The following is an 18,038-nucleotide window of genomic DNA, read 5'->3' as shown; positions in this document are numbered from 1 at the left end:
TAGCATGTAGTGAAAGTAGCCAGGACTGCATTCAAGGTTTTCACCTTTCGGTTCCCTGTTTGCCTCGACAAGAAATACATGGAAGCTGACTTTTCCTCTACCCCATTGCAGCCAGCACTGCAGCTTGTGTATGGAAGAGAGAGATGCTGTTCCTTTGCAGGAGATCCTGAGGCTGTGCACAGGTAGGGCCATACTGAATATCCAGTCATGCAAGTGAAACCACTGCGGGCAGTTGTTTTGAGTGTGGATTCCTAATTAGCATTTGCAATGGTCCTTCAAATAACACTTAGACTTGCATGCATTGCTCGTATTTGGATTTTATTTCAAGTAAAATCTTCCCATAGCTAGAGTTTATGTCTAAATTTTCTTTGTCTTCAGGGTATTAAGCTGTCAGAGAATTGCTGTAAATTAAAACCAAACCTGGATGCAAAATGTATCTCATATTTAGGCAATGTCAGATAGGTTTTTTGAGGCTAGATCTGTTAAAAACTACAAAGTGATCTGTCATTTCTGTTTAGAAGTTCAGAAGGAAGCAGACAGTTTGGATCAGGCAACAGTCTGCAGTGATGTGTCCAAAACAAGAGCTTTTGTTCCAAAGGGGGCTGATGCAGGCCACCAAATATGCCAAGAATGCGGGGCCGTTTGTGGTGCTGCACAGATACCATCACCGGAAAGCCAAGCACCCAAATTCCTGCTGAAATAACACTGCAGTGAAGATGAAGGCAACCGAAATAAGGGAAGTCCAAAGCAGGAGGTTGCCACTGCCTACGTGTACACTAATGTTCACTATAAAATGATCTCTGTTTTTCTTTGAAATCCATAATTTTCAGACCCCTCCCTCAAACCAGCAAGTTGGCTCAGGCAATTAGCTGTGAAACCTTTCAGGGTCAAAAGGTCAGAGTTAGTTACAAGAAGGGGGTTGAGAATTTTTGAATCAGCTAGTGTGATTTCAGTGAGAAATCTATGAAGGCTTTACATCAGGAAATGTTTTTCCAGTTGCCATAATTTCCAAAATCAAACATAGCCATGTATGTGAAAGCTCTGTGTGTAAATGTGTATGAATTGGAGGAGTTGTTGCATTCAATGGCTTGTGAAAAGGCTCTACCAATTGCTCTGAGCAATTTTCATACCCATGTCAGTGGTATTTTTGTAATGCCATGACAATTAACAGTGAAGATTGCATTCATGCTTTTAAAGTCAAGTGGGGTTTATTTCTTGTTGTTAGGTACAAAAATACTGGTTGACATAAACAAAACAAGCAGTGTTCTTAGGGAAAAAGTTAACTTTTCTGGAAAATTGTATGGAAATGTATTCAATACTTTGGGAATTGAAAGAAGTTAAGAGCAATGTTGTTTAAATTTTACAACTTCCTTGTAACACTTGAACAACTGTCAGGACATTGTGGTGCTTGAAGCTTTAGGTAGACGTAGATTGGAATCCACTCCAATAGCTTGTCTACCTTGAAAATAATTTAAATAAACCAAGTTTCTAACATGACACCTCATTAATTGTAGCTAAAGTAGCTAAAGAATTACAGAACCTCAAACCCACAGAGCACCAAATCTGCCAAATGGCACATCTGAACTCTGACACTTGGCAGTTTTGGAATTAGCTCCTTTGAGCACCCAGTAGGGCTCATCTTCAGTAAAACAAATATTTTGCAGAAGCAAGTTTACCTTTTACCCCAGGGCTGGGGTGCAGTGAGGAGCTGCTTTGCGGGACCCTGGCTCGAAGAGGTTGGTCTGTGTCAGAATCCCCATGTGATGTGCAGTGTGCTCTAGGGGAGGTATTTTTCATCACCCATAGGGGTGAGCTAAAGTAAATCTGCTTGCTGTGGGTAACTCTTAAGAGCTCACAAGCCCAGCTAAGCACATCTGGAGAGCAGGCGCTCATAGCCATTAAACGCCATGGGCTTGGCTGGTTACAAGCTCTCCTCCTGCTGCAGAGAGGCTGGAGGGGCCCTTGGCCTGACTGAAACTGGCATTTCTGATGCTGGAAATTGGAGCATTAGAAGTCTGGGTGCCTGGAGGTTACCTGAATGGGTGTCACAGACAAAATGGCTCAGAAAGTACTGATTAATATGTAAAACCAGGCTGCTACTGCAGGGGCGTGGGCTGACACCAGTGGTGAAATGGGAAGCAAAGCAGATTAAGCTCCCTCTGATCTTCCCTCTGGAAAGATCAGTTGGTGAAGGCAATGATTTGGATTCCAACCTGCCTATTAACCCATCTAGAGGAGTTACTGCAGAGAATTTCCCCAGCTGATGTTTTGATGAAGTAGTTAAGTGGTATAAAATCACAAATTCAACGCAACTGGTATTTTACTGGTTTTACAGTAAATTTTACGATTTTTCAATTATGCTTCTTTTCATTAATCTCATAATACAGATTAACAGATTTTTCTGCCTTTTTATTGGGAAAATGTGTGGTGATACTAAGCAAAAAATTTAGGGAAAAGGGACAATTTATTTTCAGTGTCTTTATCATCTGTCAGTGACAAGATGGATAGTCACATCTTCTCTGTCTTTGCAGAATGGAGTCTGTGTTTTAATGGATGGGTCTAATCAGAGCTAAAAGAAAATTTCACAATATATTTTTTGTAGAGAACACTCCCAATGCTAATGAGCAGCCGAATCTGTCTCGGGGAAACAGTTTGTTACTAAAAATAAATTGCAGCCTAACTGTAACTAAAATCAGATTGCAGAAACCAAGCCACTCTGATTCCTGATTTCTGCTGCAGAAGGAGATGAATCTATTACAAACAGCTCTAATTATTATATATTTTAAAATGTGCCAACTGAGCCCTGTTTCGAAATTAATCCACTGGTGAGCTTCTATCAAATATGCTTAGAACATTCTCCAGAGATTTTCTTCAGACTCTGCAAAGCCAGTGAGGAACCAGTTCATAGTTATGAGGCCAAAAGGAAAAACAGTGCACACGAGCTATTTATAGAATATGAAGCAAAACAGTGTGATAAAGGGCAAACGAAAGCTTTCAACAAGAGGCTTTTCGTTCCCAGCCACGTGGTCTTTACATGCAATTTCTTTTTTACTATGCAATTTAGCAGGGAAATTAAATCACTTGACAGCAGCCTTTTTCTGGTTAGAAAAGAACCTTTCAGTGCTTCTTTCCCGTTTATAATACGCTCACTTGTGGCTGTTGCTGTTCAAGAGGGTTTGTTTGCAGAAGTTTCTGCAGGGGCTGGTAATTTTCTGGCAGGTAGAAGCAGAAGTAGTGACCAGAGGTTGCCCTGGGAAGCTTTTGGTTTCAGCATGGAAAACCACTCTGCTGCCAGCACAACATGCAGAGTTCTTACTCATGAGCCCCCAATGTTTGGGACAACAGGACAAGGATTCATCTCATCTGAAACTTTGGCAGTTAAAGGCAGTGGCAGAAGCAAGTAAAAGAAAATCCAACCTTTCCAATTCCTTTTGTGTCCCATCACCCACTGTATATAAATGTCCTTGTTGCCTGTTCCTGCCCTTTTGTTCTCAATGCAAAGAGCAAAGGACGTTTCTTTCCTGGGAGTTTATCAACCACCTCATTCAGGTATATTTTGAATATATTTCTTTTAGTGCTAATTAGTCCAAGTCAAGTATCTGTGCTTCATCTCCAGGGGCTGCCTTTGAGCAATTCTATGCTTGAAAAAACCCAACTTGATCTGGATGCCAATTTGTGGCTTAGCCCAACATCGTATTCAACTCTTTCAGAAATGTAGGAGTTGCCAATTTTTTGACAGTGACTTAAATTAGATATTTTACTGCCTAAGTGTGATGTCTCCAAGAAGGGGAATGGTGCAGAAGAGAAATTGCATGAACTGTGTCCCAGAGGTCCAGGCAGATAAAAATAAGTGGCTTGTCAGATAGATTTCTTTTTGTTATCTTTCCTTTTTCTTTGTGTCCGTGATAAAGTTTGAGAGAGGCTAAAGAAACTGGATAGTTTATCTCCCAAATATAGAGGATGATGCTGTCATTTCAGAATATTTTCACAGACAAGGTGATTTATGGCAGCAACCTCTTTTCCTTGGACATTAGCAGCACGTTTGCAGGTTTGCAGTGTGTGTGTGCTACCTGAGCTTCTCACCACTTGGGTAGAAGCTTCTCACCACTTGGGTAGATCAGACTGTCACCCAAACTCTCATGTCTCATCTGGGCCAGATTCCTCCTTAGTCCTGGGAGCTCATGTGTTTGCTTGAAAATATTAATGCTTCACAGACTCATTCTGCATTGTGACAAGTGGGAGAGTGGATAAAATATCCAGGCTTTGTGGGAGCTAAGCACTGCAGTTGGGAAGCTGGGTAGCAAGGATCAATGAATGTGATACCTCTCTCTGTAGTCCCATATGTCAGTCTCTCAGACAATTTCACAGATTTGCTAATGGGAACAAGGCTTTTCAGTGAAGCTACTTCAGGGCCCTTACAGAGATCTGAATGTACTCCAGAACCTTGATGAGTGATAAGCAGAAACACTGAAAGACAAGTTTCCACTGCTGCTTCTCAGACACATGAACTCCTTCATAGTCAGGAGTCATTCTGAGTTTAAAGAAATCAATGCTGGCTTCCTCCCAGGATGCAAGTTCTTTTAAGAACTCTGTTTTATACGTCTGTGTGTATGTGTGTATATACATGTATAATGTTGTTTTCAAATACCCAGTGGAAATTTAATAGAGTTGCAGGAATGGAGGAGAACTAAGTCTATATCCAGCACATAACCCAAACACTGCTGCTGAGTCGATCCCCAAGAGAAAGGCAGGGCAGTAATGCAAAACCAGAGTTGAGAGGTTGGGGGCTGCTCAGTCCAGTTGAACAGCTAGAAAAATCTTCTCCGCTCCTCTAGTGTTCTTGCTGGACACTAAAACTGGTCTAAAAATAAAACCTAGCAAAACTGGAAGAAAAAAAGAAATTGGAAAGAGTGGAGGAAAAAGGAGTTATTTTCAGCAATGTATTCTGTGCAAGTTTTACTTTACTGGGCAAAAATTAAAATGGCAATTTTGAGCCACGATGGCTCATTGCAGTTGTTCAGATACACCTTGAGCTTCCTGGTCAGAGTGACAGTGTCTCTGGTGGGATGTGTCCTTCCCATCCCACAGCTGCACGGTGGTGAAGCAGAGGAGCTGCTTTCCTGGGTGAGTGCAAGGTGTGCCCTGCTCTGCTGTGAGAGGGGAAGGTGTTCCCACTGTGTCACACCCTGTGCAAAAGCAGCAGGGCCCTGACACCCCGGTTGCAAGAGGTGGTGGCAGGAGTGTGGGGTGTCACTGATATTTTTTCACTTGTAGTTACTTGTGCAGGAACACAGTACAGCTCTCCTCCTGTCAGACTGTGACCAGAGCCACAGTCAGTAGATTATAGATGGGAAACCAAAACAAACCCCACATGCAAGTTCCCTTAACAATGAGCTGGAGCAAGGGTGAGTCCGAGAGAAGGGCCTTAAAGCTGCTTGTGTTGGAGCACAAGTGGACACAGATCTGCCTCACTGCATTGCCTGTCTTCAGCCTGAGGCTCAACTCTTGCTAGTGAGAAACAGGCTGATCCCATTCATTACTGTCACCTTCAAATATAAACCTGCTGGAACAGAGAGCTCTTCTCAAAGCCATCTTGTACTCCCACTATGTGCTAACCAACAAGACTGTGCTTGTAAGAGCACACCATAAAGTGCGCTCTTTTTTTTCTTTTTCAAGATGATCAAGAGGGACAAGAGACACAGGAGACTGGCTTAAGGGTATTCAGATCACAAAGCTTTTTGATGAAGAGAACATGCAGCTGGCTGTTCCAGAAAAATAAACACCACTTGTAAATATCTAGCCCTCTTGCCATCTCTGAAGAATTTCTGCCAGCTGATGTGAGTATCTGAGGAAGAGTTTGGAAAGCTGTCGCCCACAGGCTGCCACCTTTGTGCGTTGGCAGGATGAAACGGAGCAGCCTGCAGAATCCAGGGCAGATGAGGATAAGCAGAAGGGACTGTCCTGCTCCTGGTTCTGCTGGATCATGTGTTGTGAGCCAGGCATACTGCTGAAGTACATGCAGGAACTGTGTGCACTGGCACACGATTTACACTGAAGACTTAAAGGATGAACCTTAATGAGCACAGACCTGCTTTAAGGGGTTGCTGAAATGATCTCTTAAAATATGGGACTACATCACATGTTCTTGTATGCTCTCAGCTGTCTAAAACTGGCTTTTGTCCTGACACTCCAGATGCAGGGTAGTCCTTTGGCACAGACTGGGATCCTCCAGCATAGCTGAGGGGGCCTGAGTACCAGGCAGAGCAGGGGTTTGGCTGGAAGGGCACCCAGTGCACAGATATTTAGCTGAGCTTTCAGCCCTAGGAACTCTGCACATGCTGTGAAGTAAAGCAGTGCTTACTCAGAGAGACTTTTCTGGCACAAAGGCAGCACTGGAGATCTTGCAGACTGCAAGATCTCCCGTGTTTTGAAGCAGGCATTGATTTGTGAAGTATTATGTAAAGTGATAGGTCTCCTTCCTGAAGAGTGGCTGAGGCTTCAGAACAAAGCATTGTGCCTTTTATGTATTTCTCTTTCCTTTGCAGTTACAGTTTGCCTCTACATTATGAAGACTAATGTGAGAAGAGTTTTAGTTTTGCTGTGAGAATCCATCTACTTCTGCTCCTCTTTCCTCATCTGAAGTCAGTGAAGTGACGGTTCAGGTAGTTATCTGGGTGTGCTCACTCAATTTCAAATCTAAAAGTTTCCAAAATATGCCAGGATTGCTGGCTTTGGACTCCAGCCCACAGACTTGTGCGATTTTGATACGTCTGATTCCCTGCATTGTTGCCTTCTTTTTCAGTGTTTCACTTACACTGCAATAAGATTAAATTAACTTTATCACGAGTCATTCATGAGCACACATGCAGGCCTGTATGTACATAGAAGCAGGGAGAAAGGAAATGCACTATGATACTTAGAGTGCTTAATATCTATATATCTGCATAACAAAATCCAGCTTATTCTCTTTCCATTTTTACACAGACTTGTCCGATTACTTAATCCAAAACTGCATCCTACTCTCAGCTAGTGCCCAGGCGATCCGGCAGGCAAGAGGTGAGCTGAGTTGTGTTTGGTCAGTCCCCATGCACGTTATTCTTTCCTTTTTTCTTCCCCTGCTCTGTGGTTTCCTTGCTGTTCTTTCTTTTTTTTTTGCTTGCTTTCTTTTTTTCTGGTTTTTGGGGTTGTTTTTTTTCGGTCATAATTTTACATATGGGCTTCTTGGGTCAGGAGGTTCTTTACCTGCATGTTTACATTGCATCTAGTCATGTTGGGCTGTGATCCCAAATTTGGGTCTGTGTGCTACTGGAATATAAATAATAATGTGATGTTGCTTTGGTATGCAGTCAGGTTGGAATCACTGAGACTCCACTCTGCTTGTGGGCACTACTCATTGCAAGACTGTTTTCTTAATTTTTGCCTGAAAGTGATACTGTGTACAGCACAAATAACCCCCAGCACAGCAAAATAGTGAACAGCAACAGCATAACAAAAACTTTCAGCTGTGCCAAATGGTGAAAGCATTTTCTTGCAAGAGTGAAAATGTGCTGTAAGCACTTCTTGGTTTGTTAGAAATCTTGGGATGTGTAAATATAACTGATCCCATCTAGGTTGTCATAAAGGGAGTTTATTGGTGAGCCCAAGGTTAGAAACCCCCCTAAGGCTCAAAGGAAAAGGGAAACAGGTGCTTTCCCAGAGCCTTGGAAGCTATGCTACAATTAGTTTCTTCCTTTCCTTTGGGCTTAATGAAGTGCTAAAGTTGGTATGTTATAGCCACGGTAACATTTATAATAAGAAAATATGCAAATACAGCAGCAACATAATTTTTCCAGGCTGCTTAGCAAGCAAATGGTTGTGTACAGAATAGCCTTCAATCCTATGAGCATCTTTCTGTCAGAGGCAGCTCCTGGTATTTATGACAGCAATAAAACCACTAATTATTATTGGACAAAAAAATTTTCAGACATTTTATTTTCAAATCTTTCAGTATGTAACAAAAGGTTTGGGATTTCAGAAATTCGGTCCCTGAGGATAAACAAATAAAGTTGTAAAGAGCACACCTTGCTAATGTGATCGTTCCTTATTAGCACATTAGTTTTCAAATAAACAACTCGCTAATGTCTCTAATAAGCAATTACTCTATGATGAAAACTGCAAACGGAGCCTACTGGTGGGTAACAGATAACAGTAAAATCTGTCAATAAAACAAATATTGTTCTGCCTGAACAGCTCTCTTCCTCACTCCAAGAGAAGAACAGAGCTGCCTGGGTATTTTTATAGGCTGATGTTTGACAGCCAGGCATGTTACAGCACTGCTCCTCTGACACTTTGCTCTGATGTTATGTGGAGGCTTTACTCTTTACAGTGTTAGTGTTACAACAAAATAAGGCAGAGATCTTTGCTTAGTTGGAAGCTACCTACTCTGAGTACTTGACTCAAACAAAACCATAGTAGGGTAAATGTTTGGCCAGGAATAGGGCAAGAATTTGCCAGATTATTAGTTTTCTTTCTTTCATAAAATGAAAATCATAATTAAAAATGTGGAGTCCATCCTATCTCTGAAACATGCAAATGAGTGGAAATAGCATTTCAGCACTCTTTTCTTCATGCTATTCTAAAACATAAAAAATATTTACAGTGGCGAAAAGGTGTTAAATATATGCAACAATCTCACTTTCCCAAACATTGAAAAGTGTGAAAAAAAGTCATAATTTTCCAAGCATAGTTGACAAACTATTCTCAAAACATTTGCAGCTTAATTTTTGTACTTTCCTAGGTGCTTTCCCATTGATTAGAAAGTTCTGTTGTGCTTGCTTTGGTTGCTGTACTTCTGCACTCATTTTTCTAAAATAATTTTGCACATGTTCTCTTAGTTTTCAAGAAATAAGGATATGGAATATGAGAGAGCCACAGAGAGCCACAAATCCCAAAGCCTGGTGCTTTCCAAATTCCATGGCAAGTTTTATTTTATATATAGCTTTGTAGAAAAGGGATCATTTGAAGGAAAATCTTGAGCCATTCTTATCTTTGTTCCATGCTGGACTGACATCATGGTATGGAAATGCAAGGAATGTACAGTAAAGCCTGGTGTGGGAAGAAGATCTTGGCAGAGGGATGATTAATGGTGTCTGAAAGAGGGAAAACAGTTATGTAAGAAATACAGCCCATGAGGTTCAAACTGAAGAAACCATCACAGGTGCAGACTGTAAACAGGCCCCAGAGGGAAGAATATTGGTCTTTTAAAGGTGGACTCTGTAAACAAACAGATGAGGCGTAGGAAATATCTTTCCATATAAATTTTTATGGTACAAATCAGTACATGGAGCACATAAGCACCATAAGTGTTTATAAACTCGAAGAACATCCATATTGCAGTAAAGCAGCACAAATTGTACCACGGTGTAAATTTATATAGCATGAGGCAGATGTGTGGTCTGATGGCTCAGTTTGTTTTTTTGACTTTAGCGAATGACATGATTTCTGTGTCTCTGGTTTTGTTTTGTTCCATTTAGCTGCTCTCAGCTACATAATTGTTCTTTTAGCTTGTAAATATTATGGTCAACCTCCAGCAAAGTTTAGATGAGGCCAATCAAATGTAAACAAGTGTGTCTGCACCAATGATGTGAGTAAGCAAAGTCATCTCTTGGGATGTTTCCTCCCCCTTTTCCTAACTCCCCTGGGACTGCAAGAGCTTTGCCAAGCCTGCGGTGGTGCTGCACAGCCTGGGGTTCAGTTTAACGGCCTGTCTGGGATTTATTTTTTTGGGGGTTTTTTTGGGTTTTTTTTGGGGGTATTTGGTGTAGGATTTATCCAGTGAAATGAGAATAATGGACCAGAATCACTTCTGGGGAGTGTCCTCACGTCTGTCCATGCTTCTGTCCCTGCTCTAGAGATTGTTGTCTGCAAAGTCAGCACAAGTTAATGCAGGTGTAAGGTGCAGTGTGGAGGAGACTGGAAGGGTGAGGATGAGCAGGGATTCCTGATGTTGCAGTGCTGTGGTGTGGCACTGTGGTGTTTCAGCAATGCCCTGAGATGGTGTCAGCCCCTCCGAATGCAGTTTTCCAGCAGGGCTCAGCCTATCCTGCACTGCCCTGCACTGCAGCAGGGAACAGGACCAGCAGCACAGATGTGGCTTGGTGGCACTGTCACAGCTGTTACCGTGTAAGTGCTCTTTTGCTACAGTCAGCAAACCCACTGCTTGAAAGCCTTTGCATTGAAAATATATACATGGCATACTTTTTTATCCTTTTACATGATCTTTGGGTTAAAGGGGTTTCACTGCATGGTGCTCTACTGTTTCAGCTCAAATCCAGCCAACCAGTCACTGTCACTGCAGAGCCCCCAACCTGTAGGACATACTGTCAACACAGTAAATGAATCCCATGGGCTTTCTGCTGTGAACACAGGCAGGCGGGTGGGTTTCCCCTCATGGAAGTGCTTTCCCTTGCTTTGGAGCCTCTCGCTGTTGTGCAGTGGACACAGGCCCTGCCCATTCCCCTGCATCCAATCTTTACCTGTTTCCAGCCTTGCCTTCCCACCCCAGCTTTGTGTTTTCCAAGTGCCCAAATCCTGTTGTAGCTTCTTGCAGCTGTAGCAGTTCAACACTAGTGGCAGCCTTATGTTCCACACCTCACGCTCTCATAGGCAGTGAACTGTTGGGTCATGATTTTTGATTAGATATGAATTAACCTTTAAGGAAAAAACTCACCAAAGTAATCACTGCAATGCTCCTGATCTCCTGGGAACGGAGCCTGGGAGGTGTCTGACATTTTGCATTATTATCTATGGGAGAGGAAGGAGCTGGGCTGTTTTTTCCCACAAGAAATGTATCTATTTTTGAGAGCAAAGTACTTTCTTTGCCATGGGACCCAAAACAGTTTTCATTCACTGACTCACGGTCTCTGGAGGCTTTTTCCCTGAGCTTAGGAGGCAAGTGCTTAGTGATTTGCAGCTGGAAAAGTGACAGCCCAATTAGCTAAATCTGTTAATTTAAAGGTAAAGATGTTACCTGTTTGCAGCTATCTTGGCTTTGAAGAACTGAACTTTCTCCATCAGCCCCGTTCCTCTGTTTTCACACAGAGTTGCTGTAGATTTGATCATTACAGCTATTGGGTGAGAATCTGAAAGCAGTGTATCAACAGCATATGATTTATTCTGTGGTTCTTGCACAGAAAGCCAAAATATGATTTCATGCTTTCCTGTTTCTCTTTTTGTCTTCTTATGGTATAAAAATCATTCAATAGCTATTTGCTATTAAATTTGTCCAATAGGCTATTTGCTTAATTATGGATGAATGCTTATTGATGAATCTTTCTTCCCAAGAGACAATCTCTCCAAGACTCAGGCAGAAACTACAGGAAAAGTACTTGGACAATGTTCAAGTTTTATTTCTTCTTGTGGCATATGGCAGAGCCACTGTGGGTCACCTTGGCAGCTTATGGCCTCAGATTGATCCATAGGATGCTTCCATGTGCTTTACCTTCTATTTTTTGAAATATGAGGAATGTCTATAGTCAGTATTCATTCCAAACAGCTGAAAACTCTCTCCTGCATCTCTGGAGGGTCTGATGGTTGGATCCCTGTCTGCCTTGTCCACATGGTAGGACAGGACTTGGAGGCAAAAGTACTCTGGGAGCTGCCAGTGTCCACACAGCCTGGGAAGTTTTGGCAGGTGGGACCAGACATCTAAGCATGCTTTTCTGCTTCATTCATAGGTTGCATGGGGATTGTTTAACCTTTAGACAAAGCCTTTCCAAATAAAATGTTTTGCCAAAGGAACAAAATATTAAGGAATGGGGTATAACAATATTTAGAATTCCTCCACATTGCAAAATCTGTGCAATAAACTTTGGAAGAGTCACTACCAAATGTGCTCAGTAACATTTCTTAATATTTGGAGTTGTTCTTAAATCTATATACCTAATCAGCTCTTTAAACTATGCTCCAGGCATAGTGGAGTGGAAAGAAATATTAAAAAAATGCCTGAAGAAATGAAGTCTCATGCTATTTATGGTAAATGCTCTGCTTTCCTCTTGTTGAGGGGTTTCATTAGTTTGAATTAATGCGGCTTAAAAATTACTGACAGTAAAGGAGATTCCAAAATGGCACATGGAATATTTTTACTGTTAATATATAATAAAGAGGTAACCATCATTTATCCTGAAGTCAAAATGCAACTTCAGATTTCTTATTTAGAAGATGATATCTTAATTGAGCTCCACCTGGGAGATGACTGGGTAAAGTTCGTGTGATGTTTTTGCTTAAAGTGTGTCTGTCAGGTGCAGTTGGTTGTTATGGAAAACATAGCAAAGAATTTCAGTGTAGTGAAACCATTTTTCCTGCCTGTTCACCAAAGCCCAAGTTTTCTGCTGTCTTTCTAGAGTTTGGTGTGACTGAGGCTGTGTGCCACAGTATGGCAGAGGGTCCATGAGCTTATGTATCTCTAGGCACATGGGCAAGCAGAGCTGCAGGATAACACACTGGAGTGGGACCCTGGCTGTCATGTTGTAGCCTACCTTGTCAAACAACTGAGAGCTCCTTGCACCACATTTTTGACACTGGTGGGCAGGGTATGGGCATACAATGGACTGAAAGTGGGGATGGAACTGGCACTCAGTACCTTGTGTCTTTAGTGAAGGATCCCAGTCTGTTTGTGAGGTAACAACTACTGTATGCAAAGGACCTGCTGCAGGTGATTATGTGTTTTATCCTCCTTTTGAATCAGACTCATGTGCAGAATCTTTGCTCAAAATCCTTCTTACTGATGTTTCATGGTTTCTGATTTCCATTATTTGACAATTACTAAAAGGAAATCTTGTAACTGATGCAGCATTAAGAGCAGATCTGAGAATAATCAGTAGTTTCAGCAACTACTTTCTATTCTTTCTGCTTTTGTGGCTTATTATAAAAGTGTCAATCTCTCACTGCTATCTAACAAACAAACTTCTGCCCTGGATCCATTTCCTCTTGGGCAGTTTGCCAGGAATAACAAATTTAACTTCAGCTCTCAGTTTAAGAAGTTTCACTTCACTGAGTAGAGTTCAAGTACAGTCTATTACCCCGACTAAGTGATAGAGGAGTCCTTTGATGTTTGCTTCTTGAGTGGTTTATACAAGCCAGAGTTTCCTGTAGGAAAAAGAATTGCAGCTGAAGGAAATACCTGATTGATCAGGTAACCTCTTCCTCTCACTCCCACTTGAGAGCGTCTGAGTGCCCAATGACAGAATTATGCAAACATATAAAGAGAGACTCAGTACAGGCTCCACCAGCAGAAGTTGCATACAGTTTGATGATGTTGCTCAGTTTATCAGGTGAGAGGGGCTAATCCTACTCCTCAGACCTTCCTGTCCCCCACTGCTTTCCCTGCATCAGCTCTGGTGGACCACCACGGCTTGCTCAACCTGCTTAGCCTGTAAGACTTCATGGCTGAAGTTTTCTGCCATGCCCATGAACTGAACTGGATAATTAGTAGGGTTCCTGCCATGAAAGGGGCTGGGCTGCACAGGTGGCACCTGGAGTGGGAGGCTCAGGGGAGAGGGGAATAATGTGACATAGGAACAGAAGCCCTGCATCTGCACTGCCAGCCTGGCTGTGTCACTGAGCCATGCACTTGGGGGTCCTCCAGAGCCCTCTCACCTTCAGCTGGGTCTCACTCCGAACTCTTCTGGAAGGTACTGGTTTCTCTTGTGATCACTGTGGGCTGTGTTCACTTTATCACATAAAATAAACAGTGCTGTGTTTTGTTTCTCCATAAGAAGGCAGAGTGATGCTTCCCTCACAGTGATTCTGACCTGGAATTTTGAGGAAGAAGCAGAAGTTAACTAGAGTATGTAGAGGAAAAATAGGGAGTGTGCCTTGAATTCAAGGTGATCAGAGCACAGGGATCAGCTAAGGACATGGAAGAAAGGGAAGAGGTACCAGCAAACCTTGCCTTGTTGGAGTTGTTTGAGGATCCCCACTGTTCTGTGGTCAGTGGTTGTGAACTGCTGTGCTTGATCTCCGAACTTGAGTATTTAAAAACTCCCTTTCTAGTTAGCTTGTCACTCACAGATAGTTGTGTTTGGGTTTTTTTTCTGGGCCAACGTATGTTCATGACAATTTTGCCTCTCCCTGATCTTTGTAAGTGTGGCCACAATGTGTGTGGGGAATGCAGCATTGCTTTCCTGTCCATGCTGGAGCACCTGGGCACAGAACTGACTTGCAGAACTCTCTCCTCTAACCAAGGGGACAGCAGAGAAGTTTGTGAACAGCCCTGCAGTGTCATGAGTAGCTGTGCTAATTACTGACAGGAGAGGTCTGAGCTCCTGGCCTTGCAATTCTGCTCCTTTCCTTGAGTTGGATATGTTGGGTGCCTGTCAGATGACTATTGGGCTGATTCAACTTACCCAAAAGAAAACCATGCCCATGTAACATTGTCACCGTTGGCTGGAAGGAGAGCATGAGGAGATTTGGAGGAAAACAGCCTTTATTTTGCAATTAGATGTTGCAATACCTGTGGATATTGCATGCTCCACAGTGTTGCAAGAGAGTCCCTTGAGCAGAACTCATTGAATTTGGTTTATAAAAGCTCCTCTTAAGTATGGGTATTGAAAGTTGTGAAATTACCCATTATTCAGTACATGCAAAATAACAAGACATTTCCTAAACTATTTTATTCCAACTTATTTTGAGTTGTGAAGTGGCTTTTCCTTCAGCTATATCCATGCCCAAACTCTGAAATAATTTTAATCTAGATCACGCTGACTCTCCTGAGCTCCTTTATTGTACAGATAAACACTTTTATAAGATCTAATTACCTGTAGAAAAGCACACGTTGGAAACCTCAGCATTTACTTGCTTTGCAGCCTGATTGTAACAGGTAGTTTCGAAGATTTAAACTCCTCCCTCACAGAACTTCTGAAATTTTTTGCAGGTAGCCCCAGCAGTGTGTCCTGTGTAATGGACACTGACATTTTCCAATCAGCAATGTTATTTTTAAGCTCTGCCGTGTCATCAGCTGGTCACGTATCTTATTGCTTCACAGACGCCGTGCCCTGCTTGTGCCTGCAGACAAACCTAGCACAGACCAGGGGGAAGGTACTTCCTCCTTTTTGGTCTGCCCCTTCCCCTTTTACATCCCAGAGGTCTGTTTCTAGCTGGGAATAGAGGCTGATATTGAGAGACCAGGGGACTATATGTGGCAGTGCCTCCTTGAATGTGGGCTTGGCTGGCTTCTCTGAATCTCTCCTGTAGCCCACGGTGCTTCTTCCCCCAGTGAGACTTCCAGCTCTAAAAGTGCTGTCAGTTTTCTTGGGAATTATTTCCAAAGGAGTTATAACTTTCCTGCTGAACACTCAAAATGTGCTTTCTTTGAACCCCCCCCTGCACTACACCTCATGTGGGCTGCAGAGGCCTTTTTTTTGCACTTTGACATTCTTCCTGCCTTCCTGTAGAAATGCTGCTCATCAACTAGTTCAACATTTTTGCCTTTTCTTGTCCTAGAGCTCAATGCTACTCCTTTCTCAGTCTGAGGATGGGTAAAGGATGGTCCCTCACTAAATGGAAACATATTTTTCCCCTCAAGAGATTTGCTTTTATCCAAGTTGTTTCTTGAAGAAAGAAAAAATATGCCAGAAAGAGAGATGTGAGCTGAAGCAATTTGTTTGTCTGACTGCAGGCTCACCCTTACATCAAAGTACAGCGGAGTTGTGTGGTCAGATTGTCAGGTGTGTGTCCTGAGTGTGAGGAAATGAAGTTTGCAATGACTGCAAATGGATAAGCTTTTAGAAGAGCTGAATTGGCCAAGTCTCAGTCACGTTTCTCTTGGTTCCACTCATTAAAAGGCATGTTCTTACTTTCTCATGAACTCTCTTCTGGATGAAATGTTAGAACGAATTCCATTATGCTCATCCCGTGCAGGTAATAAATATTGCAGGACTCCTCTGGAAAAAGTAAGTGATAAAATTCTGGTATCTTTGCCAAGATTCTCATTTTTGCATGCAATGAAACACATTCCAATGTGGTGGAAAACAGTTTCTTGTTTGTAGAAAATTTTATTGTTGCTGGTTTTTAATTTGGTTTGGAACCTCAGTTTTTAGGATCATCAGCTTTGAAGCTGGAAAATCAAGGCTGGGTTCAGATTCTGACCTGGGGAAGGTTTGGAACAAAGTATTTCAAATAAGCAGCATTTTCTTTGGATAAATTCTGATGATTTAAAATGTTTAATACTTCATACTGCTGGTCAATTGGATTTGTTGTGCAGAAGAAGCAAACTTTGTCCTAGCTGCCCAGAAACTTTGTATTTTCCCTGGGTGTGCTCAGGGAGACACAAAGGCAGGCACCTCAGCATTCCCTCTGGAAAGCCACCTCTGCACAGGCTGTGGTATCTCCCCTTGCAGCTGTGAGGCTGGAAGTGCAGCCTTTGTGGCTGCCTGCAGCTCTGATGGTAAACATAAAACATAAAATACACTGATTATTTGCACTGAGAAACAAAGCAGCCCTATGGCAATAGGACTCCTAACTGCCAGCATTTCTTGCCTGCCAATTTACTTCCATAGTAGCTGGGATAAGGCCTTAGGGAGACGAAACATGACAAGAAACATGGCAAAATATGAAGCCCCTTTTCTTTAGTAGCAACTGCTCTCTTCCCACAGCTGGCAGTGGGGGAGAAGACCTGAAGAGACCCTGAAGCTCCTTTGTACCCAGTGTGTAGCTTTGTGATTGATTTCTTCTGCCAGCAAAGGACACGTAAGAAATTCCTGCTCCGGCAGATTGTTCCTGTCTCAAAGTGTTGAGCTGGCACGTCACAGAGCCAGGGCACACTCTGGCCCACACGCAGGTGTGTCCATGTCCTTGGCATGGAGAGCGTGGCATAGTCACGAGCAAAAAGGCACACTCACAAGCACACTTCGGGCAGCCAACGCAGCCCAAGGACACGTGTCCTTCCCACCTTGTTGGACAAGTAGCTCTCATCCTTTGTTTTTGCAGGCGATTTCGGTCGGAATGCTGAAGGATTGGATGTTTTTCTTTACTGAGAGGAAAGAAGACTGTGACATAATCACTTGATTAAAAAAGCCCCATATGAAAGGAAGGGCAGAGGGAAGACAAGCACAGCCTTGACATCTCACCACCAAGGATGAAAGAGGAAAATGATAGGTCCTTTTTAGAAAGCTTTGCTTCTTCCTTAGGAGTCACTCCCACTCAGCTGGAGGGTGTTGTGTTGTTTTTTCCCAGCATGGGAAGAAGCCAAAGCCTCTACCACAGAAATTTTAGGGCTCACAAACCTGTGTCCATTGAGTTCAGCTTTGGGAACTTCATGTTTATTGTACCAGAGGCTCAGTGTGCCTCTCTCTGTATGTGCTACTGGTAAAGGCATTAATTGCAAATTGGTTTTGAGGCTTTTGGCTTTTACTTTTGTGGAAAAACACCCCTCCTAAAACTTTGGAGAAAGGGAAAACGGAATGCCACAGACATTTTTACATCATTATTAAACTATTCTGATGAGAGAGGATCCTGAAAGTTCTCTGATGATTTGAAACATTTTCATTTCTTTGGAAAAGTTTTTGCAGAAGTAGATTCTATGTTTTTGGCTGGCATTTCCCAGCAGCTGTTGCCAGCTTTCCTACAGGTCTAGTAGAAAGTGCATAGACTCTGGTGTGCTGTGAGACTGTGTGTTCCTGTACGTGTGTTTGCTCTGTGACAGTCCCCAGTCCTCATTTCAGATTTTAAAAGTGCACAAAGATGAAGGCTGGAGCATCCCACTGCACAAGTGCAAATGCAGACTGCCTTTGTCTGACCCCCTAAGGCCCACCGTCTTTGCTAGTAAAGATTCACTGTGCAACTCCCCATTAAAAGTGGCAGTTGGAGGCCAGGAAAAAATCAGTTACCCAGTGTTTGAAATATCCGTTTAGCTGCTGGGAGCCACCATTTGATCTTAAGCAGGATACTTAGATGTGTTCATTTTTAAGTGTCAGGTAGTTCAATGACTTCACTCAGTATTTGCATTTTATGGGGGTACAAGTAACCTGAAGAACGAAAGGAAAGTTTGCTATTTCCTGTAA

At 42.6% G+C, this 18,038-nt stretch overlaps 2 long non-coding RNA genes across 9 annotated transcripts in view; one reads left to right on the top strand and one right to left on the bottom strand.

Moving 5' to 3' along the window:
* Window positions 1-18,038, top strand: part of LOC108500949 — a 199,972-nt gene continuing 181,934 nt past the window's right edge. For all 7 annotated transcript variants that reach the window (XR_001876085.1, XR_001876084.1, XR_001876088.1 and 4 more), the window contains exons 1-4: window positions 1-182; window positions 5,677-5,837; window positions 6,546-6,662; window positions 6,985-7,056. This is a non-coding gene — a long non-coding RNA (uncharacterized LOC108500949). The remainder of the gene's footprint in view (window positions 183-5,676; window positions 5,838-6,545; window positions 6,663-6,984; window positions 7,057-18,038) is intronic.
* Window positions 8,999-12,639, bottom strand: LOC108500952. Of its 2 annotated transcripts, XR_001876091.1 has the most exons (4): window positions 12,516-12,639; window positions 11,009-11,120; window positions 10,515-10,652; window positions 8,999-9,128 (listed from the first exon to the last, which is right to left on the bottom strand). It is a non-coding gene; the product is annotated as an uncharacterized LOC108500952 (long non-coding RNA). The 2 variants fall into 2 exon arrangements; XR_001876092.1 differs by lacking the exon at window positions 10,515-10,652.

The sequence above is a fragment of the Lepidothrix coronata genome, unplaced genomic scaffold (genome assembly GCF_001604755.1).
Source record: "Lepidothrix coronata isolate B3197 unplaced genomic scaffold, Lepidothrix_coronata-1.0 Scaffold97, whole genome shotgun sequence".
In the NCBI taxonomy this organism is placed as follows: domain Eukaryota; kingdom Metazoa; phylum Chordata; class Aves; order Passeriformes; family Pipridae; genus Lepidothrix; species Lepidothrix coronata.
Note: the sequence above shows the minus strand (reverse complement) of the source record. Positions and strands in the feature narration are given on the sequence as shown.